Here is a 26,693-nt window from a genome sequence, read left to right on the forward strand (position 1 = left end):
TGTTGAGGATTTTTCCATCTATATTCATCAGTGATATTGGTCTGTAATCTTCTGTTTTTGTAGTATCTTTGCCTGGTTTTGGTATCAGGATGATGGTGGGCTCATAGAATGAGTTTGGGAGTGTTTCTCCCTCTGCAATTTTTTGGAAGAGTTTGAGAGGGGTGGGTGTTAGCTCTTCTCTAAATGTTTGATAGGATTCACCTGTGAAGCCATCTGTCCTGGACTCTTGTTTGTTAGAAGATTTTTAATCACAGTTTCAATTTCATTACTTGTGATTGTTCTGTTCATATTTTCTGCTTCTTCCTGGTTCAGTCTTAGAAGGTTATACCTTTCTAAGAATTTGTCCATTTCTTCCAGGTTGTCCATTTTTTTGGCATAGAGTTGCTTGTAGTAGTCTCTTAGGATGCTTTGTATTCCTGCGGCGTACAGGTAACTTCTCCTGTTTCATTTCCAATTTTATTGATTTGAGCCCTCTCCCTCCTTTTCTTGATGAGTCTGGCTAATGGTTTATCAATTTTGTTTATCTTCTCAAAGTACCAGCTTTTAGTTTTATTGATCTTTGCTATTGTTTTCTTTGTTTGTATTTCATTTATTTCTGCTCTGATCTTTATGATTTCTTTCCTTCTGCTAACTTGGGTTTTGTTTGTTCTTCCTTCTCTAGTTCCTTTAGGTGTAAGGTTAGATTGTTTATTTGAGATTTTTCTTGTTTCTTGAGGTAGGCTTGTATTGCTATAAACTTCCTTCTTAGAACTGCTTTTGCTGCATCCCATAGGTTTTGGATCATTGTGTGTTCATTGTCATTTGTCTCTAGGTATTTTTTGATTTCCTCTTTGCTTTCTTCAGTGATATCTTGGTTATTTAGTAATGTATTGTTTAGCCTCCAGGTGTTTGTGTGTTTTACGATTTTTCCCCTGTAATTCATTTCTAATCTCATAGCATTGTGGTCAGAAAAGATGCTTGATAGGAGTTCAATTTTCTTAAATTTACTGAGGCTTGATTTGTGACCCAAGATGTGATCTATCCTGGAGAAGTTCCGTAAGCACTTGAGAAGAAAGTGTAATCTGCTGTTTTTGGATGGTATGTCCTATAAATATCATTTAAATCTATCTGGTCTATTGTGTCATTTAAAGCTTCTGTTTCTTTATTTATTTTCATTTTGGATGATCTGTCCATTGGTGTAAGTGAGGTGTTAAAGTCCCCCACTATTATTGTGTTACTGTCAATTTCCTCTTTTATAGCTGTTAGCAGTTGCTTCATGTATTGATGTGCTCCTATGTTGGGTGCATATATATTTAAAATTGTTATATCTTCTTCTTGGATTGACCCCTTGATCATTATGTAGCGTCCTTCCTTGTCTCCTGTAACATTCTTTATTTTAAAGTCTATTTTATCTGATATGAGTATTGCTACTCCAGCCTTCTTTTGATTTCCATTTGCATGGAATATCTTTTCCCATCCCCTCACTTTCACCAACTGAATTTTCATATGCTGTATTCCTCTGTTTCAAGGACTGCATTAGTAAATCCTACAGCTGATTTCTGTATTTCAGCTGCATCCCGCAGACCTGACATCGAGTCTGTGCTCCTGTTAGGAATGACACATTTTGTTTCTAATGCACTGATTTTTCATATGGATAGTCAATATACATATTGTTAGAAAAATAAGTCATACCTCTCTCCATCCCCGGAAGTGCTTCAGGATCTGTCTTCACTAATATTATATAGCTAATCACAACAGAAAATGGGGAGGAGGCTAATGAACTTATTCATGACAGTATAAATAAAGATATCAGATAAACAAGTAAGCAGCTCTGCCCAGGGCCAACTACATGGAGTTTGCAGGGTTCTCCTGGCTACAGAGTTTTTCCTGAAATATGCATACATGAGGACAAACAGAGATTGAGGCAGAAGATTCTAAGCATCTGATTCTAAGCTCCTTGATGAAAAATGTTCTGCTTTAGCATAGGAGAAAGGGATTAAGCAATGGAACATCTTCTAGGATTCCTAAGGTGTCTAAATTTGAACTGCTCTAGCAGCTTGGCTACAGCCAACTACAGTGTTATCCAAACATCTTCAAATCCAGACTTCTCACTGTCATTATGAACCCTCTATCAACTGAACAAAGAATAAGTAAATACCTGTGCCTAGTCTTCTTCATTCAGTCATTCCTCGAATACCCATTGAGTGCCTACTTGTGTTAGTAATCTATTGCCGCATAAAAAATGATCCATTTGCAGCCAAGTAAGCCAACCGTGCTCTTTTCTACATGGGGGTCTGGCATGTAATGGCTGCAAAGAACAGTCTCCTCAGTAGTGCCTGTAAGGGTTGCTCTAATGGACCTTGGAAACAGCCCTTTCCAGTAGTCATTTGTGACTGGCATGCTGTCCCCAATCTAGGCTCCAGACAGGTATGCATGGTGCCTTTGGAAAGCCCCAGGGCACAGTGGCCAGGGTCCATATTGGCCAAATCATAATGTGAATCTGCACCAAGCTGCAGAAAAAGAAGCATGTGATTGAGGCCCTACACAGGGCCAAGGTCAAGTTCCCTGGCCACCAGAAGAGCCACATTTCCAAGAAGTGGGGATTCACTAAGCTTAATATAGATGAATTTGAAAACATTGTGGCAGAAAAGCGGCTCATCCCAGATGGCTGTGGGGTCAAACACATCCCTAATTGTGGCCCCTGGACACATGGCGGGCCCTGCACTGAGAGCCTTGATGCCATCCCCTCCTCATACATGCCCACCAATAAATCCTACTTTCCTGTCAAAAAAAAAAAAATCCAAACCTGGGTGGCTTAAAGCAATAAACATTGATTATCTCACATTTTCTTTAGGTCAGATATCTGGGCACAGCTTACCTGGGTCCTCTGCTCCAGAATCTCTCACAGACTGTAAAGAAGGCATCTGTGGCTATAGTCATCTCAAGGCTTGACTGGGGAAGGACTTACCTCCAAGCTCATGTCGTTTTTGGCATCCCCAAGTTCCTTGTAAGCTGTTGTCGAGAAGCCACCCTCAGTTTCTTGCTCCATGGGCTTCTCCAATATGGCAGCCTTTTAATTGAACATGTAAGCCAAGAAAACAAGAGTGAGAGTCTGCTAGCAAGAGAGGGGTCAAAATCTTTTGTAACGTAATCATAAATGTGACACCCCATTTTTCTGCTACTGTCAGAAGCAAGGCACTAACTAGGTCCTTCCTACATTCAAGGGTAGGGGATTACACAAGGAGGTGAATACTAAGTCAGGGGTATCACTGGAAGCCAGGTCAGAAGTCACCAACCACACTCCTCTAAGGCAGACTCTGTGCTTTGTGATGAAAATAAGGTGATGAACCAGAAAAATAAGGCTGTCTCCCTCCTGAAGCTCACTGTATGGGTTTGAGATACTGAATCATGAAACTCCAGGAGACATCTGTAATACGGAGACAAGGGAAAAAGCAGGAGGGTAGAGAGATTCAGCCATGCTTTCTTAGAGGTCCTTAGAGGTCAGGTGGATGAATGAGAAGTGGGTCTCTGAAAATTCCTTTAGAACTCACTAGGGCAATTTCCAGTATAGATGGAGTATATGGATGCTAACAGGAAGTAATTAAAAAGGCGCAAAATAACTTCTCTAATAAAACTGCTGCTTAAAATCTCTTTACAAGAAGAGAATGCCTTTCATGTCTTAATTACAAATGTGTTCTAATGCAAATAGTTCTGAAACCGGTCATAGCTTGTCACACGGTCAAACTAAAGTGCAAATACCTGGATGTCAGATTCTCCATGAAAGCAAATTTGGTAGGGGAGGCCCCTGCCATGGTGGGGAATCTCAAGAACAAGGGGAACTTGTGGGTTGCTATTTCTGTCATTATTTCAGAGAGTAGTCCCTGCTTGCAAAATAGGGGTAACAGTAGTACTTTATGTAACAGGGAGAATAATGACCCCTCCCAAAGATGTGCACACCCTAATCCCCAGACTTTGTGACTATGTTACTTTACATGGCAAAAGGGACTTTTCAGATGTGAGTAAGATTATGAACCTTGAAATGGGACAATTATCTTGGATTATCTTTGTGGATACAATTTAGTCACGGGAGTCCTTAAAGTGGAAGAGGAAGGCGGAAGAGCAGGAGAGGGAGATGCAAAGAGAGAAGAGGCAGGAGAAATTCAAAGCATGAAGATGGAGGAAGAGGGCAAGAATCAAGAAATGTGGGTGGCCTCTGGGAGCTAAGCCATTAGACAACAAGGACATGGAGACCTCAGTCCCACCACTGAAGACACTCAATTCTGCCACGACCCGAATGACCAGGGAAATGGATTCTCCCCTAGAGCCTCCAGAAGGAATGCAGCCCTGCCAGGCACTGATTTTAGCCCCATGAGATCCAACTCAGACTTCTGACCTACAGAACTGTAAGATAATAAATCTGTGTCATTTTAAGCTAAGGTTGTGGTAATTCATCATGATGGCAAAAGAAAACTAATATCCTTACTCGTTGGATTCTTTTAAGGACTCAAATCATTAATATATATTGAGAGTACTGGAAATGCATCTGGCACACAGTTAGCAAGCACTGTGCACATGTTTCCCATTATTGTGACCCTGCAATCTGGGAGTTCTGAGCTGACAGATGGAAAAATATGGCCCAGCTGAAAAAAAAAAACGAAAAAAGGCTGAAGGAATGTCTCCACATACTGTCTATTTCCAAATAAATCTCCTTTAATGATCACACGTGTCATGGAATAAGCTGCAGGTTCCTCATGCCAGAGCCTGAAAGGAAGGTGACCAGTGAACAATATTTTTAGTACTACCCAGTAAACTGAATAAAGGGCCACTGGCCTTTCATGATCTATCATTCTATTTTTTTCATTCTGGTAAAGTAATTTTCTCTGGATTTAGAGTAATACATTTAGCATTGAAATAAGACTTGAACCATCTGTCAAACCTAAAAACAAATCTATTTCATGATGTGTGTTCATCTTATTATTGCCAGAATATATTTTTTCTCCTTTTTTTCTGTTTATTCACCACCTTATTCACCACCATATGCCCAGCACTTACATTGCCAACACCAACCAAAGAGTTGCTAGCTGAATGAGGTAGAATCACTGCCAAAAATATTAGGGTTTTTTTTTAACCCTACTTATCTTTCAACTCAGCTCCTGTAGTTACTAACAAATCATCAGGATCAAGAACCTTGCAGGTAGAAAGGGAAACCAAGATCTTTAGGACCAGTCCTATCATCAGGGAGTTTATAAACTTGTGGAGAGATTAAAATGCATGCCAAAGAATAACTGGCAATACAGGAAATGCATCATAAGATGGTGGTCTCAAGAATCAAGAAAGCCACTTTGCTTTCCATCCTTCTGACTACTTTCAGAAGAAATCCTCACTTTCATGCTAGGGTGCCCTCTGAGTTCTTCTCATACTTGGTTTGTCTCCGTCTATGCCGCCCAGAGAAGAAGCCTCAGGCTGAGAGACCCAGGCTGGCCCAGTATAGCTAAAATTTAATTACATTTTTTGGCTCCTGCTGTATTTATTTCCATAGATACCTTCTGTTTATGGCAAGTGAAACGCTTTTCTATTTTTAGTAGTGGTATATTCTTTTAAAATTACTTCACTTAAAGTTTTAAAAAGTGAGTCCTATTTCAATTTGTTTAAAGTGAATATGCCCCAGATGGTTCACTGACATGGCAACAATTATAAAAGTGTTATAAGAATAACTAAACTTTGGGATAACAAAATGGAGTGTGTGGTAGAGGCATAGGTATAGTATCTGAGAGGAGGGTGTCACTATAGTCAACTTGGTTGGTCAGGTTCTGAGAGGCCATGATGGAAGGAAGTGGAGTCTGGTGCTGGGTTTGCCATGGGTGAGGATATGGTTGTATAGATGCAGGAGTGGGAAGTCTGAACCAAATCAGGAATGGCCTTAGATGGCAGTAAGCAGAGCGTTTCCACTAAGGTACAGGTGTGTGGGGGTTAAGTTGTGACAGACGAACCTTAATGAGGTTGTAGAAAACCTTTCATTACAAGCTCTCCTCCATTGCCTCAACTAAAAATTGTTTGCTTCTCTCCAGAAGCTGACCCAGAACTAGCTCCCAGGTGCCCGATGATGGTGCAATGTAAGGAGGCCCCTCCTATGCTTTGGGATCCTGTGTCACTGCACTGCTGTGGTTGATGGAGTTGCTGGTGGCCCTTTCACACACCTCAAACCTTCTGCTGCACAGCCCATCAGCAAAGGCTATAGAGCCCTCTGATGTGTTAATATCAATATTCACTTCATTTATATACCATCTGGACCATTTGCAATGTGGAACTAACCAGTATCTCCCTCACTTTCAAGAGTCTGCAACTCTAGGAGATGCCACTGAGTTCAACATGAATACTCATGGTTTGTTTAGAATGTGTGAGCTAAAAAAGTCCTGTTTTATATCTAGGAATCTCCCAATAGCCATTCTAAAATTAATCACGTATGCTCCTCTGCCCGTACTTAATAGTAATGGAAGGGCTGAAATTCCTGGGGTAGAGACATGGACACAGCTGGCAGGTTTAGGATTTTAAATTTCGTGTATTTTAAATTCCTTTGTTTAAAGAGTACATGTCTTTAAAGTATAAAGAATGCAAGTGTTAGATCTCAGGATTGATATTTTTAGCCTAAAACATTAATGAAGGTACCGTCTCTCTCCACCTGCAGACACCTTCAGTCCTCCTGATCACGAGACACGGCTATTTCATTTCTTAATGCTAAGGAGGGGGATGATGAGAATTCCAGCAGGGAAAGCGTGGGAGCTCAGCTGGCTTAGTGTCCTGGAAAAGTAGGACCTTGCTGACTGTGTTATGAGAAGGGCAAGAGGAAGTCTTTGAAACCAGAGATTTGGTTTTCCTGACATCACCTATCACCAGGGACGGAAGTCTTCGGATTCAGGCATTATATCTCCACTGTTCGTATCCTCTGAAAAGTATCACAAGGTACAGTGGCATCTTAGCGTGAATCATAAACCCCTCAGAGTCATCATGGGGCAAAAGATACATATAAAACTGATAGAAAAGAGGCTTAAGAGAGAATCAGTACATGAGAAAAGCAGTGTTTAATGAGCTTACTTTGAATGCCTGGTGAAGAAGAGGCAGGCGTGATGTACACAGTATTTTACAATAATATAGTATGGGCACTGAAAGGACACCTCAACCTAATCAGAATATGCACAGGCCCTCAACAGCTGGTAGGGCTACAATGGTACATTCTGACTGAGCACCAGTACTAAGAAGCGGGGGCATCATTTAGGAGGGCACCCCAAGGACATACTCTAAGAGCTCATGTAATATGCACTCATTCAAGATAGAGAATACTTACTGAGTTACTACTGTGTGCAATGTATTGTACCAAGTGTGTGTGTGTGGTGGGGGAATTTTCAAAAGGACTGCGCTTTATATCTAGGCATTGTGCATTACCATAACAAATAATGTTTAGGGTGTTCTTGTTTAACTCTATATTCGATAGTGTACTTAGCAATAAAAAAAGCAGTCAAGTGATGTCACTGTAGGAAACTGGCAACAGTACGTGGACCCACTGCACCCTACCTCAGCTCTATGCACGTCTGTGGGCTGTAACAGCAATAACTCATTCTCTCAGGGGTTCTGTTTAGCCTGAGCTGCCTCCCACTGAGCTCATTAGGTCATGAACTTCATGGAGATCCACTAGGAAAAAGACCCATCTGACCCCACATGATGATGAGAAACAAGTGACAACCTGGCCTCCTCAGACAAATTCTTTTGTCTTAAGCTCTGGTCTTTCCATCTATTTAAAGTTGTAAAATTAACAAGCAGCTTCCCTTTTAGGCTGTCATTTGAGGCTAGTGTTTTCAGAAAAGCTGATGTAGAAAAGTGACAAATGACACAGGGGTTAAAAATTACCAACCATGGTAGAATGATACACTAAAATTGTCATTAAAATGTCACATTTCTCCCAGTGGATGATTAAAAGCATGTTGTCTTCCTGAGACACTGGAGAAATGGTGAGACAGGAAATTTTCTGCTCAACTACTGATCAGTCAGCCTAGAGAAAAGTCATTTCAATTGAGCCACCAGGTTGCAGAAGATAGAAGAGGAATCTTTTGGGCCACAAAGTTATATCATGGACATCCACTATTTTTGCATATCTAGCATTTGTTACCTATTCTTTTGGTAAAGGCATCTAATTTTCCTTGGAGACTAAACCTCTCCTACTTTCAAGTCCAAATTTCTCCATCTCTGACTCCAAAGATGGGCATATGACTCAGGCCATGTTCAGCAAAATATTGCATCCACTTGGACACGGTGGCTTCTATAGAGATGGGTACATGAGTCAAGTGAGAGCAATAAGAGTTAATAAGACTCAACCTTGAGTCCTTTTTTTAGAACAGTAGGAGGGGAGTCTTCATTCCACTAGGGTTACTGAGTGGCTAGGACATCAGCCTAGCATCACCGGCAACCATTCTGCCACCGTAAGGAGAGCCCAAAGTTTTGGGTGAAATAAAGAAGCTCTAATGGCAACTTCTAAATATCTGGACTGAACACTTGGAGTTAACATAGAACTTGAACTAAACACCCTTTATATTTAAATTAATTTGAAGGGACTTTCTAAACAATTCAGGTTATTTTTGCCAGGAGCATTTGTATCTGCTTACTCTAGGTAACAAGTTGAAAGTCTTGGTTAAAAAATTTTAGATTTCAAAATTTGAGAGATGGGAGCATTCCCAATGGCCCTGAACTTTCTCCTTAGGCAACAGCCAATTATTCTGGTCCTGAATAAGATATGGAGCCGTGAAGAGGTGGATAAGCAGACGAAAATGCCTGAATGCCACCAAGAGTGGTCTACCTTAAAGCAGGAAAGTCTAACTATTGACACAGAGACATCAAGCCTAATTCAGCAAAGTCATCTGCGATTTTTTTTCCAGTCTTTGGAGCAGCACAAAACAGTGAACTATTCTGCAAATCACTCCTTATTATATTCTGTCTTTCTGATTTAATTTTATATCCCATCTTTTCATTGACAAACTCTATCCTGAAGGGCAAGAAATAACACCATCACTGTCTATCAAGGTATCTGGTATTTAGGGAAATCTTTAAAAACATGGAAGAAAATTAGAAATGTGTGATAAAGAATGCATTGTCCTACAGCTGTTAATTATGGGTCTGATGGAAAAGATTTCCATATAAATATATTTTTTTAAAGGACTGATTTTTATCAGGAGGATGAGAATAACCATAATGGAATGGAAACATCCATTATGATGGACTGGAGGACCAACAGTAACAAATCTATATCTTCCTATGTTATCAACTCTCTGCTTGTAGACAAATAAAAGGATATTGGAATGTTTTCTTTTTTTGTTTTCTTCAATTTATCTTGTTTTAGCATTTGATCAACATAGAATTAAAGGTGAGACCACTGGAATCACTGAGGAAGCAGTAAAGTGTGAATTCTGGAGGTAGATTAACTGATCTTGGCTCAGCCAATGACCACTTGTGTGGATTTAGACAAGTGCCTTAACCGTTCTGAACCTTCGTTTCTTCATTTATGTGATGGGAAACATTACCAGCCATACCAATGTATAGGGGATTTAAATAAATACTACATATAAAACATGGAACTTTTTAAGGGCTCAATAAATATTTCTCATTACTATCCTTACTACTGTTAGCAGCTCGAATCCCTCAGGTAGGAGCTGATATCCCAGTGGTTTAAGGGTCTTAGCCCAGAATTACTCAGATGAGTTGTGACTGCAGGTCTAGAACTCAGGTTTCTAGATTCAAAGATCTGTGCATTTAATTCTCACCTTCAAAATATTCTATTTGCATCATATTTTTAACTACAGTTGGGAAACTCCAGATATTTCCTTTAAAAAAACAGGTTATGGAGGAGCTTCAAGATGGTGGAGGAGTAAGACGCGGAGATCACCTTCCTCCCCACAAATACATCAGAATTACATCTACATGTGGAAAAGCTCCTACAGAACATCTACTGGCAGAAGACCTCAGACCTCCCAAAAGGCAAGAAACTCCCCACATACCTGGGTAGGGCAAAAGAAAAAACAGAGACAAAAGAAGAGGGACAGGACCTGCACCAGTGGGAGGGAGCTGTGAAGGAGGAAATGTTTCCACACACTAGAAGCCCCTTCGCGGGCGGAGACTGCGGGTGGCGGAGAGGGGAAGCTTCGGGGCCGCGGAGGAGAGCACAGCCACAGGGGTGCGGAGGGCAAAGCAGAGAGATTCCCGCACAGAGGATCGGTGCCGACCGGCACTCACCAGCCCGAGAGGCTTGTCTGCTCACCCGGTCGGAGCGCAGGGAGAGGACTGCGGTTGGCGGCGTGAACACAGCCTGCAGGGGGTTAGTGCGCCACGGCTAGCCGGGAGGGAGTCGGGGAAAAGGTCTGGAGCTGCCGAAGAGGCAAGAGACTTTGTCTTCCCTCTTTGTTTCCTGGTGCGCGAGGAGAGGGGATTAAGAGCGCTGCTTAAAGGAGCTCCAGACACGGGCACGAGCCGCGGCTAAAAGCGCGGACCCCAGAGACGGGCATGAGACGCTAAGGCTGCTGCTGCCGCCACCAAGAAGCCTGTGTGCGAGCACAGGTCACTCTCCACACCCCACTTCCAGGGAACCGGTGCAGCCCGCCACTGCCAGGGTCCCATGATCCAGGGACAACTTCCCCGGGAGAACGCACGGCGCACCTCAGGCTGGTGCAACGTCATGCCGGCCTCTGCCGCCGCAGGCTCGCCCTGCACTCCGTGCCCCTCCCGCCCCCCGGCCTGAGTGAGCCAGAACCCCCGAAGCAGCTGCTCCTTTTTTTTTTTTTCCTCGTACACGGGCCTCTCACTGTTGTGGCCTCTCCCGTTGCGGAGCACAGGCTCCGGACGTGCAGGCTCAGCGGCCATGGCTCACGGGCCCAGCCGCTCCGTGGCATATGTGGGATCTTCCCGGACCGGGGCACGCATGAACACGTGTCCCCTGCATCGGCAGGCAGACTCTCAACCACTGTGCCTAGCAGGGAACCCCGCAGCTGCTTTTTAACCCCGTCCTGTCTGAGCGAAGAACAGATGCCCTCCGGCGACCTACACGCAGAGGCGGGGCCAAATCCAAAGCTGAACCCTGGGAGCTGTGCGAACAAAGAAGAGAAAGGAAATCTCTCCCAGCAGCCTCAGAAGCAGCGGATTAAAGTTCCACAATCAACTTGATGTACCCTGCTTCTGTGGAACACCTGAATAGACAACGAATCATCCTAAATTGAGGAGGTGGACTTTGGGAGCAAAGATATATTATTTTTTCCCCTTTTTCTCTTTTTGTTAGTGTGTATATGTATGCTTCTGTGTGTGATTTTGTGTGTATAGCTTTGCTTTTACCATTTGTCCTAGGGTTCTGTATGTCTTTTTTTTTTTTTAATACTTAAAAAAATTTTATTTTTCTTAATAATTATTTATTTTTTTATTTTAATAACCTTATTTTATTTTATCTTCTTTCTTTCTTTCTTTCTTTCTTTCTTTTCTCCCTTTTATTCCAAGCCGTGTGGAGGACAGGTTCTTAGTGCTCCAGCCAGGCGTCAGGGCTGTGCTGCTGAGGTGGGAGAGCCAAGTTCAGGACACTGGTCCACAAGAGACCTCCCAGCTTGACGTAATATCAAACGGTGAAAATCTCCCAGAGATCTCCATCTCAACGCCAAGACCCAGCTCTACTCAATGACCAGCAAGCTACATTGCAGGACACCCTATGCCAAACAACTAGCAAGACAGAAAACAACCCCACCCATTAGCAGAGAGGCTGCCTAAAATCACAGTAAGGCCACAGACACCCCAAAACAGACCACCATACACGGACCTGCCCACCAGAAAGACAAGATCCAGCTTCATCCACCAGAACACAGGCACTAGTCCCCTCCATGAAGAAGCCTACACAACCCACAGAACCAACCTTGGCCACTGGGAACAGACACCAAAAGCAACAGAAACTACGAACCTGCAGCCTGTGAAAAGGAGACCCCAAACACAGTAAGTTAAGCAAAATGAGAAGACAGAGAAACACACAGCAGATGAAGGAGCAAGTCAAAAACCCACCAGGAAATAGGCAGTCTACCTGAAAAAGAATTGAGAATAATGATAGTAAAGATGATCCAAAATCTTGGAAATAGAAGAGACAAAATACAAGAAACGTTTGACAAGGACATAGAAGAACTACAGAGCAAACAAACAGAGATGAACAACACAATAAGTGAAATTAAAAATTCTCTAGAAGGGATCAGTAGCAGAATAACTGAGGCAGAAGAACGGATAAGTGACCTGGAAGATAAAATAGTGGCAATAGCTACTGCAGAGCAGAATAAAGAAAAAAGAATTAAAAGAGTTGAGGACAGTCTCAGAGACCTCTAAGACAACATTAAACGCACCAATATTCGAATTATAGGGGTTCCAGAAGCAGAAGAGAAAAAGAAAGGGACTGAGAAAATATTTGAAGAGATTATAGTTGAAAAGTTCCCTAATATGGGAAAGGAAATAGTTAATCAAGTCCAGGAAGCACACAGAGTCCCATACAGGATAAATGCAAGGAGAAATATGCCAAGACACATATTAATCAAACTGTCAAAAATTAAATACAAAGAAAACATATTAAAAGCAGCAAGGGAAAAACAACAAATAACACACAAGGGAATCCCCATAAGGTTAACAGCTGATCTTTCAGCAGAAACTCTGCAAGGCAGAAGGAACTGGCAGGACATATTTAAAGTGATGAAGGAGAAAAACCTGCAACCAAGGTTACTCTACCCAGCAAGGACCTCATTCAGATTTGATGGAGAAATTAAAATCTTTACAGACAAGCAAAAGCTGAGAGAGCTCAGCACCACCAAACCAGCTCTACAACAACTGCTAAAGGAACTTCTCTAGGCAAGAAACACAAGAGAAGGAAAAGACCTACAATAATGAACCCAAAACAATTAAGAAAATGGGAATAGGAACATACATATTGATAATTACCTTAAATGTAAATGGACTAAATGCTCCCACCAAAAGACACAGATTGGCTGAATGGATACAAAAACAAGACCCATATATTTGCTGTCTACAACAGACCCACTTCAGACCTAGAGACACATACAGACTGAAAGTAAGGGGATGGAAAAAGATATTTCATGCAAATGGAAACCAAAAGAAAGCTGGAGTAGCAATTCTCATATCAGACAAAATAGACTTTTAAACAAACACTATTACAAGAGACAAAGAAGGACACTACATAATGATCAAGGGATCAATCCAAGAAGAAGATATAACAATTGTAAATATTTATGCACCCAACATAGGAGCACTTCAATACATAAGGCAAATACTAACAGCCATAAAAGGGGAAATCGACAGTAACACATTCATAGTAGGGGACTTTAGCACCCCACTTTCACCAATGGACAGATCATCCAAAATGAAAATAAATAAGGAAACACAAGCTTTAAATGATACATTAAACAAGATGGACTTAATTGATATTTATAGCACATTCTACCCCAAAACAACAGAATACACATTATTTCTCAAGTGCACATGGAACATTGTCCAGGATAGATCATATCTTGGGTCACAAATCAAGCCTTGGTAAATTTAAGAAAATTGAAATCATATCAAGTGTCTTTCCCGACAACAATGCTATGAGACTAGATATCAATTACAGGAAAAAATCCGTAAGAAATACAAACACATGGAGGCTAAACAACACACTACTTAATAACCAATATATCACTGAAGAAATCAAAGAGGAAATCAAAAAATAACTAGAAACAAAGGACAATGAAAACACAATGACCCAAAACCTATGGGATGCAGCAAAAGCAGTTCTAAGAGGGAAGTATATAGCTATACAAGCCTACCTTAGGAAACAAGAAACATCTCAAATAAACAACATAACTTTACACCTAAAGCAATTAGAGAAAGAAGAACAAAAATACCCCAAAGTTAGCAGAAGGAAAGAAATCATAAAGATCAGATCAGAAATAAATGAAAAATAAATGAAGGAAATGATAGCAAACATCAATAAAACTAAAAGCTGGTTCTTTGAGAAGATAAACAAAATTGATAAACCATTAGCCAGACTTATCAAGAAAAAAAGGGAGAAGATTCAAATCAATAGAATTAGAAATAAAAAACGAGAAGTAACAACTGACACTGCAGAAACACAAATGATTATGAGACAATACAAGGAACTATAGGCCAATAAAATGGACAACCTGGAAGAAATGGAAAAATTCTTAGGAATGCACAACGTTCTGAGACTGAACCAGGAAGAAATAGAAAATATGAAAAGACAATCACAAGCACTGAAATTGAAACTATGATTAAAAATCTTCCAACAGACAAAAGCCCAGGACCAGATGGCTTCACAGGCAAATTCTATCAAACATTTAGAGAAGAGCTAACACCTATCCTTCTCAAACTCTCCCAAAATATAGCAGAGGGAGGAACATTCCCAAACTCATTCTACGAGGCCATCATCACTCTGATACCCAAACCAGACAAAGATGTCACAAAGAAAGAAAACTGCAGGCCAATATCACTGATGAACATAGATGCAAAAATCCTCAACAAAATACTAGCAAACAGAATCCAACAGCACATTAAGACGATCATACACTATGATCAAGTGCGGTTTATCCCAGGAATGCAAGGATTCTTTAATATATGCAAATCAATCAACGTGATACACCATATTAACAAATTGAAGAATAAAAACCATATGATCATATCAACAGATGCAGAGAAAGCTTTCGACAAAATTCAACACACATTTATGATAAAAACCCTGCAGAAAGTAGGCATAGAGGGAACTCTCCTCAACATAATAAAGGCCATATATGACAAACCCACAGCCAACATCATCCTCAATGGTGAAAAACTGAAACCATTTCCACTAAGATCAGGAACAAGACAAGGTTGCCCAGTCTCAACACTCTTATTCAACATAGCTTTGGAAGTTTTAGCCACAGCAATCAGAGAAGAAAAGGAAATAAAAGGAATCCAAATCAGAAAAGAAGAAGTAAAGCTGTCACTGTTTGCAGATGACATAATACTATACATAGAAAATCCTAAAGATGCTACCAGAAAACTACTAGAGCTAATCAATGAATTTGGTAAAGTAGCAGGATACAAAATTAATGCACAGAAATCTCTGGCATTCTTATACACTAATGATGAAAAATCTGAAAGTGAAATCAAGAAAACACTCCCATTTACCACTGCAACAAAAAGAATAAAATATCTAGGAATAAACCTACCTAAGGAGACAAAAGACCTGTATGCAGAAAATTATAAGACACTGATGAAAGAAATTAAAGGTGATACAAATAGATGGAGGAATATACCATGTTCTTGGAATGGAAGAGTCAACATTGTGACAATAACTCTACTACCCAAAGCAATCTACAGATTCAAAGCAATCTCTATCAAACTACCACTGGCATTTTTCGCAGAACTAGAACAAAAAATTTTACAATTTGCATGGAAACACAAAAGACCCTTAATAGCAAAAGCAATCTTGAGAATGAAAAACGGAGCTGGAGGAATCAGGCTCTCTGACTTCAGACTATACTACAAAGGTACAGTAATCAAGATAGTATGGTACTGGCACAAAAACAGAAATATAGATCAACGGAGCAGGATAGAAAGCCCAGAGATAAACTCATGCACACATGGTCACCTTATTTTTGATAAAGTAGGCAAGAATATACAGTGGAGAAAAGACAGCCTCTTCAATAAGTGGTGCTGGGAAAACTGGACAGCTACATGTAAAAGAATGAAATTAGAACACTCCCTAACACTATACACAAAAATAAACTCAAAATGGATTAAAGACCTAAATGTAAGGCCACACACTATAAAACTCTTAGAGGAAAACATAGGCAGAACACTCTATGACATAAACCACAGCAAGATCCTTTTGACCCACCTCCTAGAGAAATGGAAATAAAAACAAAAATAAACAAATGGGACCTAATGAAACTTAAAAGCTTTGCACAGCAAAGGAAACCTTAAACAAGATGAAAAGACAACCCTCAGAATGGGAGAAAATATTTGCAAACAAAGCAACTGACAAAGGATTAATCTCCCAAACATACAAGCAACTCATGCAGATCAATATCAAAAAAACAAACAACCCAATCCAAAAATGGGCAGAAGACCTAAATATACTTTTATCCAAAGAAGGTATACAGATTGCCTACAGACACATGAAAGAATGCTTAACATCATTAATTATTAGAGAAATGCAAATAAAACTATGAGATATCATCTCTGACGGTCAGAATGGCCATCATCAAAAAATCTACAAACAATAAATGCTGGAGAGGGTATGGAGAAAAGGGAACGCTTTTGCACTGTTGGTGGGAATGTAAATTGATACAGCCAGTATGGAGAACAGTGTGAAGCTTCCTTAAAAAACTAAAAATAGAACTACCATATGACCCAGCAATCCCACTACTGGGCATATATCCTGAGAAAACCATAATTCAGAAAGAGTCATGTACCAAAATTTTCATTGAAGCCCTATTTACAATAGCCAGGACATGGAAGCAACCTAAGTGTCCATCAACAGATGAATGGATAAAGAAGATGTGGCACATATATACAATGGAATATTACTCAGCCATAAAAAGGAACAAAACTGAGTTATTGGTAGTGAGGTGGATGGACCTCGAGACTGTCATACAGAGTGAAGTAAGTCAGAAAGAGAAAAACAAATACTGTATGCTAACACATATATATGGAATCTAAAAAACAGAAAAGAAAACAAATGATCAGAAGAACCTAGGGACAAGATGAGAATAAAGATGCAGATCTACTAGAGAACTGACTTGAGGATACGTGGAGGGGGAAGGGTAATCTGGGACCAAGTGAGAGAGTGGCATGGACATATATACACTACCAAACGTAAGATAGATAGCTAGTGGGAAGCAGGTGCATAGCACAGGGAGATCAGTTCGGTGCTTTGTGACCACCTAGAGGGGTGGTATAGGGAGGGTGGGAGGGAGGGAGAGGCAAGAGGGAAGAGATATGGGTACATATGTGTATGTATAACTGATTCACTTTGTTATAAAGCGGAAACTAACACACCATTGTAAAGCAATTATACTCCAATAAAGATGTTTTAAAAAAAAAAAGGTTATGGAAAATACTGTTGGAAATAAAAATACAGATGATAATTTAAATCTGTTAAATTGCAAAGAGTCATAAAAGGATAAGAATATTTAAACCTGGAATTAATGTGATAAAAAATTCTATGCCATACACCAAGGAGATAATCAATTATGAATTTCCCCAGAATATTTGGGGAAACTGTCAGGCTGACTGATAAGAAAACTCCTTTACTAAAATTCTGGAGGCAAATTTCCCTGGAAGAAAGAAATTACAAGAATAGCAAGACAGAGACAGGTAGAAATCTTAATTAAGCCTTCACCTGATGTTATATACGTGTCTTTGTTGCCTAATTTGTTTTCTTGGCTTCTTAGGAGCTCTCCACCAGGGCCTGCCTTCCCCATAAAGAACTTTATTCTCACATTTCAAACTTTTCCTCCTCCTTATTCCTCTCTCCCATTCCTCACACCAAATTTACACATGAGGCATCCCATTTTCTCTGGACTTTGTTGGGTGATAACTGTTCAAGCTGAGGTACTACTCTGGGTTAATTGTGTGACAGGAGCTAAGGGCTCTGCATGCCACCCTCTCAGGACATATCTGCATTGCACATGAGTATTCTAGAAGCTCAAGGTCTTAACCCAAAGGAAGAAAGTTAATGAGAGAAACTTCAGGTAAGTGTGAAGGGAAGGGTAAAGACAGAGTAGCTGATGGCAAAGCTCGTTAACAGTAAAAATCCCTCACTTGGATAACATGGACAGCTGCTTACTGTAACATCTCATGGACATTTTCTGGAAGTTGGGAAAGATGGTTTTACCTTTAGTTAACCCCAGAATTCATTCCTATATCCACATACTGAATTCGATTTGAATCTCAGTCTCTATAAAAATATCCTTACCTGGAGCCTAATTACTCTCAGCAAAATTACACCAAGCTCAGCTGGTTGGCTATGAGTATGAATAATATTTTTATTATTTTCCAAAATGAATGCATATTTTCTTTAAAATATCTCAGATTTCTTTAAAAGTGTTCAGAAGCAGCATTTAATGTTCTCCTTCAACACTGCATTTGAGATTCAGATACTACGAATACATACCAGAAACCAGTCAGCTCTGGACCAGGTGTGTACAGATCCCTAGCCCATCACACTTACTGCTGAACGTTTGTATAAGAGAGGGATAGTTTAATTTGCCTACTTTTAACATATTTACAAATGTAGAAAATCAAATTCTTCATTTTGGCAAATGTATCTAAGGCTCATATTGGAACAATAATATGGCATGATGGTATTTTTAATGATTCCTTTAATGATCGGATTAGTGAAATAAAATCAGAATTAAGATTTTATTTTAACAGAATTAAGCAGAGATAGAATTTTCCCCTTTCACACCACTGGGATCTTTAATACATAAAAACAGTCTGCTCTGCTAAGATGGGGACAGTGCTGTCTTAAGAAGAGACCAATGAATTTTGAAAATATTTTCCATGCCCATGGGAGGGACACATAGAGCAAGACTAATTGATAAAACATAACAGTTATCAACTCACCATGGAACTTTGGCTGTACATTTATTGCCAAGGGAATGCCTTTAGGATGTTGGATCAGAGAAACTACTTTATTCCCCAATGTAACCAGTAGGCATAATAGCTCTAAGACAATCCCTACTCTTCAAAACAAGATGACAATAAAGAATTAATTGGATTTTGTGAAATCTGTAAGAAATATCCATTCAAGTTAGTATTTTTGGCCAAAACTCTCAGACTTGGCCAGACAATTATACTTGTTGGAGACAGTTGAAAACTCAAGGTTATTTAAGGGAAATGCTGGTGTCCAAAAGAAGCCTCTTCCCTCTAAGGGCTAGTGGAAAACCTTTTGTTTCTGATAAAATATTTTTCCTACATGTCTGTTAGAATCTCATAAATAGTTATGATCAATTCCTTTGGTTGTTTAAACATAATGTTAAAGTTTATTTCAGAAATCTAGAACTTTATATGGGTTTGTATACAAATTCTTGATTAGAGAAGTTTTGATCAAGATATCAAATTTAGTTCCTCAATCCCAATAGTTCTGAAACAGAATTGTAGGAAAGCAAAATTATAATTTAATTTTTCACTTAATTTTGTATGTGCCTAGGTATAAGAAGTAAGAATTCAATCAAATGAAGAGATGTTCCAAATGGCCTTAGTCCTGTCCTGGGCAATCCCTGGGCCTTCAGACCTGGAAAGAATTATAGGGTCAAGCAACAGCATGAATCAGATGGCTTGGAACTTCCAGCTCAGTGTGAACCTATAGGCCCCATTCAGGAGAGAAAATCCAGCCACCCAGTTCAGCATCATCAGCCAGAATAAGACTGGACTCCTTTGGGTTTGATCTGGATTAGAATCACAGGAGTTGGCTCAGAATTTAACCATCCATGTAAGTAAAGCAGAGTTTCAGCTCTTCTGAATTCTCAGTGACAGTTCATACTTCAGGCACTGTGCCTAGCAGACACCTTCTGGCTCTTAATTGTTTAAAATCTCTAGCATTTAAAACATACACAGGGCTACTCAACTGAGGAAACACAGATTCATCCTCAGTGACAAAATCAGCTAATCAGCTTTCACACACACCTGTGAATATCTGTGATCATGTGTCCTCAGCCTAGGTGTCAGTAAGACTGTTTTCCCCCATTTATCACTTGCTTAAGATCCAGTCTCTTACGATCACTTCTTCTTCCTCATTTGGTCTCAAGCAGCTGACCCATATGAGCTGCATCCCTATTCCCTTGCTGTACTGGCTTCCAATTAGGCTTGACCCCCAATGGGATGGAGATGTTAAAGCAAGAGAAAGGGGCTTGGAGTATTCTCCTGCCCCCTGGCCCCGGTTTCAGCACTGTGCTTCTGGTTGGGGTTATAGAGCTGCTCCTCCTCCACCACTACTGGGCTCCGGTGATACTATTTGCTCCCCTGGACCTCAGGCCTAGGGATGATATTGACCTCCCTCTGTTGCTAGCCTCTGCAAACTTCATCATCCTTTGCTTATTTCCTTAACCTTACCCTCACCTCTTAAATAATACCTGAATGTAAGTCTCTTCAATTGAACTATCAGAATGGAATTATTTTTCCTGCCAGGAATCTTTTATATTTTAAAGTATTCAATAGATTCTTTCATTTCAATGAAGGATCGTTAAATAAAATTACATGTGGACCAAGCAGGAATTACAATTACGTGAAATAACCAAGGATAATGTAAAACAATGGTAGGCTTTATGAAAATAGTAGAGTATATTCCCTTTAACCCATTCATATTCAATTTTTTTTCTAAAAGAATATAAAGCTGAGGGGAGCCAGCTTGAGGTCACTGAATCGGGATATGTGAAAGCTACATTAAGAGATTTGCTCTCATATTAATATGGAGTTTTAGAAGCCCAAGATTATTTAAAACGTGGAGTGAGTTAAGGATAGTTTACCATTGAAATCAAATTCTAGCTTAATTAATATTGGCACTTTTTGCATTGTAATTCTTGATATAAAAACATCAGTTAATTTTATACTAGGGAAGGAAGACTAGAAAGAAAAATAATGCACTTGGAAGGAATTGAAGTGCCAGTTTGTTATAAGGTGGCCATCAGCATTGTTTTACCTACCCCATCACCATAAAGATTGTTTCCGGTTTCCAGGAAAAGGGAGACCATTGTTGATAAATTGTAGCTAAATTCACCAAACTAAAAATAATTACTTTTCCAGCAGTAGCATGTATTAAGGAGATATGAAATAATAGAGCACAGCTAATAAATATATTAAAGTTAACTCTTCAAGTCTATGCAGATGGCTATACTTAATTGGTTACATAACAACATGAGGCTCAGTCATAAAATAAATTAGTAGGATATCAAATCTAATTGTAATCCATTCTAGTTGATATCCATCTTTTATTCAGTCAGTTGAACCAAAGGAAGAGCTTCATATAATACAAATATAGCTATGGTATTGAATGAGTTGGACTTCAAAGCTACAGGCAGAAAGAAACTTTATTCTATCTTTATTCTATCTCACCACTGCTACCTTCAGTTTACTCTATGAATCATTCTTTCCCACCCCCTGCAAGAAAACAGAAATAGATCTCATGGATTTTCTGGTCATTTTCCGATATTAAAAAGCTCAACCCAATCTAATATTAAAATTCGTATATCACCTCTAAGTTAACGTTTCTCTCTGCTCTTGCTTAGAATTGACTCAGGCTTGAAAACCTGCTCTAGGTTGTGGGTAGGGAGCTGGTTGGCTTCTTCTGTCTTCCTAGTTTCCCTTCCTCTCTAGTCTCTTACCTGCTGTTCCTCTGGAATCAGGTCCAGAAGTAAAGAAGAATTAGTGGGAAAGAGAACAGTCTTGAGATTTCAATCTGACTTTGAAGGTCCTAGGTACCTCTTTCTCTCATAGGGTGTTTTCTGGGTTCTTTGATGATCTGACCTCTCAGGGGACCTACCCCCAGCATAGGAAGTACTTATAAACTTCTACTCAGGTCGTGATTCCAGTGGTCCAGCCATCCACATAGGCCTCTGTATTAGTCAGTGTTCTCCAGAGAAACAAAACCAATAGGATACATAGAAAAAGATGATACATGAATTCATAGATACACAGACATATAGATATCTGTATTTCTTATAAGAAGTTGGTTTGTGCAATTATGAAGGCTGAGAAGTCCCAGGATCTGCAGTCAGCAAGCTGGAGGCCCAGGAGAGCTGAAGGTTTAGTTCCAATCTGAGTGTGAAGGCCTGAGAACTAGGAGAGGCTATGGTATAACTTCCAGTCTGGACTCCAGCATTCTTGAGACCCAAGAAGAGCCAATTTTTCAATTCAAGTCCAAAGGCAGGAAAACAGCAATGTCCAGCTCAGTCAGTCTTACTCAGCTTTTTTTTTATATTGTTGTTCTATTTAGGTCTTCAATTAATTTGGATGAGGCCGACTCACGTTGGGTAGAGCAATCTGCTTTACTTCATCTGTTGATTCAAATGGTGATATCACCCAGAAACACCCAGAATAATGTTTGACCAAATGTCTAGGCACCCCATGACACAGTCAAGTTGACACACAAAATTAACCTTCACAGCCTCTTAGGCTGAGACTCCTTTACCATGACAAACGTCTTGCTGTTATCATTGGTCTTTGTGTTTTAAGGAAAACTCCTGTACTTGATTTGCCATTGATGAATGTGTAACTTGCACCCACTGAACCCCTTTCCACATGCCCTGTTTTTGATCAGTTCCAGACAGCCTCTCATGCTGATGTGTCCAGGAGAGATCAGGCACCTGTGCCTGCATCTACCCTTGGGGACACATGCTTTTCCAAGTAGTTCCACAAATGTAACTTTCCTCTGGGGAGGAGAAAAGAAACACACAACACTTCAATAAGAACTCTCTTCAAAGGTGTTTCCACCATCAATTTTCTTGAAATGAATCTTCCACTTACAAAATAGTCCTGGTTCTTGAAGATAGGCTAATGGTTGCAGAACTAGTTTTAGGTGACCCCCCTTGACAAGTGTTGCACTGATGACCTAGTACCTTATTTTAGGATGTAAGTATTAGCTGTTATTGTTATTCTCAGCTTTGGGTCCACAGCTGAACTCTAAGACCAAAAGAGTCTCATTTTAGTGTCCTGTTACAGACATGGCTTTGCCTTTGGGCAAGGTGTGCCATTCTTATAGAAAGAGAATTGTGAGTTGGAAATTCACCCTAAAAATTTTCTTCTACACATTTCTACTTACATTTCAGGGTTCTTGTGAAGAGCTAATGGGATAAATATTGTGAAGAGTATATAACAGAATACACGTTTTAATCTGTTTCAAAACTAGCTTCCAAGTTTTAAAAGGTAAAACTAAGTGACATTGTTCTCTCTGAGCTCTTATACAGAATGCATAGATAGCAGATAAAAGAATAAAAGAGAACAATCTCAACGTCTACTTGCATCACTCCAGAATCCAGGGAGAGGCAGAATTGAAGTTCTCACCACTCCAGGCAGGAAAGACTTGAGGTAATGAGGAAGAGTAGATGCTACTAAGTATCATCCCTGAAGCCTATGGTTTCAACAGAGGCAAGGGCAAGTCAAAGACTGCAACATTAGTTCTATAACTCTGGGTTGCTGCTTGAGTGAGAAGCCAATTTATCTGTTGTGTCTGGGGTAACTGAGTTTAGCCTTCCCTCTTATCAAGGGCAACTATACCTGCATGAGCCAAGAAATGCAGCCCCTTTATTTTATATCACTGTAATCAGCTATACCCTTACAATCCAATTATGACATTTTCATCTATATCCCAGTTAGTGCACTATAACAAAGTTTTATCTTATTCCCGATAATATGAAGTTTACATGTTTCATGGAAGTTAGGGGACAACCTGGTAACTAAAGGAAGAATGTCTCATTCCAAAGTAGTATTTTCTTAGAGATCTAGAATTCAAAAATGGAGGATTGTCCAGAGAACCCTACCAAACCAAGGTGTAGGTAGTTTACATTCCTGCAGTACATTTTTAAAGACTAGGTCGTTTTATCTGTGAGTAGCTAATCCTACTTCCTCAGAGTCAGTAGTTCAGTGTTTTCCCTCCCTAGGGATAGTAATGGTACTTAATATGAACATTACTTCACCAGATACATACATTTACAATCTCTAAAATGGGTCCTACTGTATTTAATCAAAAAATATTGTTTGAGCAGTTAAAGTGATAGTTCTATGTGAGGAGGATACAAAATTGACAAAGAGATGGTCCCTGCTTTCAAGGAACTCGTGATCATTTGAGGAAACAAATACTCCATGTACTATAACATGATATGCAGGTATATTCATGGGGCACTAGGTTTAAAGTGTGGTGAGGATTCTGAGAGTAGGCATGTTGTGGCCTTCAAATCTGACATTTGAAGAAAAGCAGAATTTCTGCAAACAGATGAGGGAAAAGATATCCTGGGAGAGAAAACATATATACTCAATGGTAAAATTGCTTAGAAATCCAACACTTAAAATGTTGATGTCATGAGATAGGATATCAACTGCCTCTTTGTCAGGCACACATTTTACTAATGAGAATTCTCATTTTCACATAATTCAGGGAACTTTATCATCTTCAATTATTGTTTCCCTCTGCCAGAAAAATGAATACATTACTTATTCTCCCTGCTTTACTTGTAGGAAGTCTCACTTTATTTCAGCCAGATCTTTTATGTTCCATAGGTTTAACAGTTTAGTAGGTACTTTCCATACTTCTATGTCTTCAAATGTGTTATTCATTTTTCTTGAAATACCCTTTCTTTCACTCATCACATACTTCCTGTTCTTTGTACATTTTGCTTCTATTTACCATTGTAGATTTCCCATAAAGATTCCTATTCTAAGAAGCTTTCCTTTACCGCTTCCCTTCCATAAGAAGTTGATGCTTCTCCTGGGTACCCCAGATCATCTTGTACATATAAATTTCATAGCACTTATCACTCTTTACTATTACCAATGGTTTGTCTAACTCCTTTATGCTTGTTCTGCTCAGGTATAATCATCTTCATCTCTGATTCCATAGTGATTATCACAGGGCCCAGCACACAAAAGGTAACTCATGTTTGTTGATGAATAAATTATGTGAAAGAAATGAAATCAAAATCCAACACTTCCCACAAATCCAATGCTCTTTTAGTTCCTTTATGATAAACTATCTCAAAAATTACTTGTTTTCTTAAGTACCAGTGTAATCAAAGTATATCTTGATTACTGAAAGTGTTGTTTTTTTAGTTCCTAGGAATATATGCCCATGCTCTTCAAGTGCTCTTTCTGTAGACTGAACATAGAATCATAATCCAAAAATATCTCAACGGGCTGGAGTAAAGACTGAATGTAAGATGTTGAAACCTGACAGAGATAAATTTAAACTTCTGTACAGCTACATGATTTGGGAGGGACAAAACTCAGCAGGAGAATAGCTGAAAAAGACTTAAAAGTTAATTTAAAGGTAACTGTGGGCTTTGTATAAATTTGGAGTATGATTTGTTCCATGAAAAAGCTAACATGATCTTCAGTTATATAATAAAAATATTGTTTCTAAAATGAGGAAGATAAAAATACTATTCTACTGTATTCTGATTAGACTACACTCTGAAGTAATGGTCCTTAGACTGGAATATAAATTACCTCTGGGAATATACAAAGACTTGAAAGGGAACAAGCACATGAATATTTTAAGTGGAAGCAATTTCCAGATCATCATCATCCATATTTAGTCTTTTCACAACTAATCTTTCTGAGAAAGTGACTATGGTCAAGATTCTTCTCTGCCCCCACCCCGTATCATCATTTTCCTGTGTTATAAAAGAAAGACATAGCTCTCACTCACCCACAGTCTTATGTTGCTCAAAGGTTTAAAACACTTCAGAGAAAGAAAAAAGAAAGAAAGAAAAAGGAATGGGACCTATTTGTTTATTTTTGTTTTTATTTTCATTACTCTAGGAGGTGGATCAAAAAACATCTTGCTGTGATTTATGTCAAAGAATGTTCTGCTTATGTTTTCCTCTAAGAGTGTTATAGTGTCTGGCCCTACATTTAGGTCTTTAATCCATTTCAAGGTTTCTTTTTTGTATGGTGTTAGAGAGTGTTCTAATTTCATTCTTTTACATGTAGCTGTCCAGTTTTCCCAGCACCACTTATTGAAGAGACTGTCTTTTATCCATTGTACATTCTGGCCTCCTTTGTTGTAGATTAGTTGACCATAGGTGAGTTTATTTCTGGGCTTTCTCTCCTAGTCCATTGATCTGTATTTCTGTTTTTGTGCCAGTACCATACTGTTTTGATGACTGTAGCTTTGTAGTATAGTCTGAAGTCAGGGAGTCTGATTACTCCAGCTCTGTTTTTCTTTCTCAGGTTTGCTTTAGCTACTTAGGGTCTTTTGTGTTTCCATATAAATTTTATGATCTTTTGTTCTAGTTCTGTGAAAAATGCCATTGGTAATTTGATGGAGATTGCATTGAATTTGTAGATTGCCTTGGGTGTATAGTCATTTTAACAATATTGATTCTTCCAGTCCAAGAACATGGTATATCCTTCCATCTGTTAGTGTCATCTCCAATTTCTTTTTTTTTTAACATCTTTATTGCAGTATAATTGCTTTACAATGGTGTGTTAGTTTCTGCTTTATAACAAAGTGAATCAGTTATACATATACATATGTTCCCATATCTCTTCCCTCTTGCATCTCCCTCCCTCCCACCCTCTCTATCCCACCCCTCTAGGTGGTCACAAAGCACTGAGCTGATCTCCCTGTGCTATGCGGCTGTTTCCCACTAGCTATCTAGTTTACATTTGGTAGTGTGCATATGTCCATGCCACTCTCTCACTTTGTCCCATGTTACCCTTCCCCCTCCCATAACCTCAAGTCCATTCTCTAGTAGGTCTGTGTCTTTATTCCCGTCTTACCCCTAGGTTCATCTCCAGTTTCTTTCACCAGCAACTTAGTTTTCAGAGTAGAGGTCTTTTGTCTCCTTAGGTAGGCTTATTCCTAGGTATTTTATTTGTTTTGATGCCATGGTAAATGGGTTTGTTTTCTTAACCTCTCTTTCTGATCTTTTGTTGTTAGTGTATAGGAATGC

At 39.4% G+C, this 26,693-nt stretch overlaps 1 pseudogene; it reads left to right on the forward strand.

The window, feature by feature from the left end:
* The first annotated feature begins 2,230 nt into the window (after nt 1-2,230).
* On the forward strand, nt 2,231-2,351 carry LOC113605261 (uncharacterized; annotated as a pseudogene).
* Nucleotides 2,352-26,693: the final 24,342 nt, after the last annotated feature.

This window comes from Aethalodelphis obliquidens, unplaced genomic scaffold (genome assembly GCF_003676395.1).
Source record: "Aethalodelphis obliquidens isolate GAN/ISIS:26980383/991018 unplaced genomic scaffold, ASM367639v1 scaffold2, whole genome shotgun sequence".
NCBI lineage: Eukaryota > Metazoa > Chordata > Mammalia > Artiodactyla > Delphinidae > Aethalodelphis > Aethalodelphis obliquidens.